This window comes from Dromaius novaehollandiae, chromosome 11, assembly GCF_036370855.1.
Source record: "Dromaius novaehollandiae isolate bDroNov1 chromosome 11, bDroNov1.hap1, whole genome shotgun sequence".
Classification (NCBI taxonomy): domain Eukaryota; kingdom Metazoa; phylum Chordata; class Aves; order Casuariiformes; family Dromaiidae; genus Dromaius; species Dromaius novaehollandiae.
The window spans coordinates 26,447,483-26,450,428 of NC_088108.1; the positions used below are offsets into that span (position 1 = coordinate 26,447,483).

Sequence of the window (2,946 nt, forward strand, 5' to 3'; positions counted from 1 at the left end):
CACTGCCTACCAAAAAAAAATGGTGACTTCCAAAGGAGAGAGGAGAATGACCATCATTGGTGGCAGTTATATAATGCCAGTGAATAGGATATAGACCGTTTCTATCCCAGTGAAGACACAACAAGCACTAGCAATATTTAAGTAGAAAGACTATAGAGTTTGATGGACACGAGTAAGGTGACAGGTCATGCAAGGATGGTACATGCGGATATACGAGTCTGAGACACAGGGTTGGGCTGCTTCGCCAGACCCCGCAGGAGATGCCAGCACGCATGAAACGGCTCCCAGGCTGCTGCTTCTCAGAGCCCGAGCCTACGGCAGAAGCTGCCCTCTGCCTGGGGTCTGGGTCCTGCAGGGACCTCGTGTATTTTTAACCTCGGCAGCCCAGCACACTTCAACCTCATGCGGGAGCTGTTTTGTCAGCTTGAGCACCTGCTCTTGCGTAGGGCACAGAGGGGCGTGCAGAGGCCCTGGGCTTGGGGCGTTTTAAAGCAAAGCATGAAAGGGCTCCTGGGAGCCTTGCAAGATCCCCTTGCCAAACCCTCTCAGGACCCTGAGGTCCTCTTGCTCCTGCTGGCATGCCGGGCTCCACGCCGCCCTCAGCTCCTCCCCACCACGCATGCCATATCGACCACCACCGCCTTAATCCGCGCGGCTTCCAACCCGGAGTTTTGCCAGGTCCAGCCTCCTGCTCGCCCTTTGGGTTTGCTCAGCCTCCGGCTTGGAGCTCCTGAGCCCATCCACGGCAGGGAATGACGTGCCGTTACCAGGCCACAAGCTGTCCGGCATCCCAAGATAAGCTTGTTTCATTCCCCAAACTACATAAAAGTTGCCTGATGTTATGCCGTAGCCACATAGCATTCCTTTGTAAGGAAATACAGTGTCAGTGCCACAGCTGTGAAATATATGCGCAGCGCTCTCTAATTCAGTAGCATGAACCGGGCAGAGCGAAGCAGCGGGTTCCTGTTTAGGTTTTCGGTTACTGTGTTTGTAAAATATTTATTTTTCTTGGTGTTTCTATCCTAGCCTTTTTAGAATCTAAATATTTGGACGATGGAGGAGTTGTGGCCGGATCCAGCGAGCGGCCGTGGCATTGCGCTGCTCGCGGAGTTACAGCATGTGTCAGGCATGCCGATGGTCTTGCCTGCACTTTCTACCAACGCTCCCTTCGGTCCTTGCCTGCAGATCAGGCGGTGTTTAAATGCAGTCTCCAGGGGTAGAGAGGGTGGTATGAGGCACTGAAAGGCCTGGTAGGGAAAAAAAAAAAAGAGAGAGAGAGAGGGAGAGAGAAAAAAAAGAAAAGCAGCAGTGTATAAATGAATAAATAATAGTAATAAAAAAGATCATTGGGAAGCAAAGACATTCTTTATGTTGCATTAATGTGTTTTCTCAGCTGCTCTCTTGACTCTCTACCAGTTCTCTCAGTTCCTGTCCTCAGGACACTTTCTGCGGTCAGCGGTGGGCGCAGGAAGATCTGCAGCCCCCGCTGCGCCCCGGCCCCGTCTCCCTTTGCCCTGGAAACTCCCGGTTCACACGGCTTGCACCGCGGTGGCTGAAGAAGGCCGAGTCTCGTGGTGAACAGGGACCCTTTGCCTCCCTCTTTTCCCCATGGCCTTCGCCCCACGCGTGTCTCGCAGGCCAGGCTCTGCAGAGCTGCTGGCACACAAGGCACATCTTAAAACGGGGCCCGCTCGGGCCACATGCTGCAGGAGCGAGGCCTCAGGCAGTGGCAGGACCGGACCCAAGGACTCTGCTGGACAGGAAAGCACAGCAACAGCATCTGAAGACCTGCTCCCTGGGGAAACGCGGTCCTCTGGCTCTGCACGGCCTTCCGTGCCTCTTACGAGCCGGAACAATTCACTTCACCCCCCTCTTTGTCTGCATTTATTCATGAAACAGGGATAACAGGACTGGCTTTGCTCTTTGGGAGAACCTGCCATTTGCACCTGAAAAGGCCTTCGGGTGGGCATGCAGCGGGGAACACGGCATGTCGCAGCTCCTCCGTTCCCGTCCTGGCTCTGCCGCAGCCGCTTCTCCTGCGGGTTCCTTGTGCAGCAGCTCTCCTGCCTCCGCCACCGCAGCCAGCCTTGTGGGAAGGGATCTGGGCCAGAAGCGCATGCTGGAGTATCAGTCACACAAGGAAGAGCTGCTTATCTGTCTGCTGACAGCAGTGTCACCACGCTGTGATGAGTGACGTGGGTGTTGTCCCACCTGCTCCTAGCACTGATCATGGGGTGTTGCTGCTACTTCAGAAACTCCCAAGCTCTTACACTCACCTCCTTTTTCCTTTCTTCCTTCCTTTCTTTTCCTTCAGATCCTCAAAAGCACTTCTGAATTCCCTTACATTATGAGCCAGGAGCCAATGGGCCCTTCACTGCAGCCAAGTTCCTGCCAAACCCAGTGCTCTGCGGCGATGCACTCCCGCCTTGCAGAGGGTGAGCTGGGGAAACCTGCTGCCTGGGGCCAAGTCCTGTCCTGTTCGTGACAGAGGGAGCAGGATTTGTCCCCCAGTGTTTGCAATGCGCTACGAGCTTATCAGCTGCTCCAGCAAAGCAGGACAAAGCACTATGGTGATTTTGTTTTGCTGGCTGCTCATCACCCATCTGCTTATTTCCTTGAGATTTTCTTCTCCTAACCCATTTTGACACCTGCAGCTCTGCTGATGAATTGACTTAAAAGCTAAGCTAACTTTGCAAATCTCTTTTATGCATGACCACAGGGAGAGCAGATGCTTCTCACTTCACAGGGGCTGCTGGGTCCCACACGAGGAGGGCAGAATCAGCCTTGTTTCTCTTTTGCAAAGCAGAGGCATCCAAACCGGGAAACAGTGAGTCCTCAGCTCACAGGGGTCTGGCCTCTTCCAGCAGCATCATGATAGATGAACACTTGGCCTGCTCCGGTGGAGCATCCTGGGAGAGGGACGATAGAGCTGGCAGGACTTCCTCT

The 2,946-nt window shown here is 54.0% G+C and overlaps 1 long non-coding RNA gene across 1 annotated transcript; it reads right to left on the minus strand.

Moving 5' to 3' along the window:
* Positions 1–983: 983 nt before the first annotated feature.
* On the minus strand, positions 984–2,946 carry LOC135329576 (uncharacterized). The gene is made up of 2 exons (XR_010391130.1): positions 1,947–2,946; positions 984–1,247 (listed from the first exon to the last, which is right to left on the minus strand). It is a non-coding gene; the product is annotated as an uncharacterized LOC135329576 (long non-coding RNA).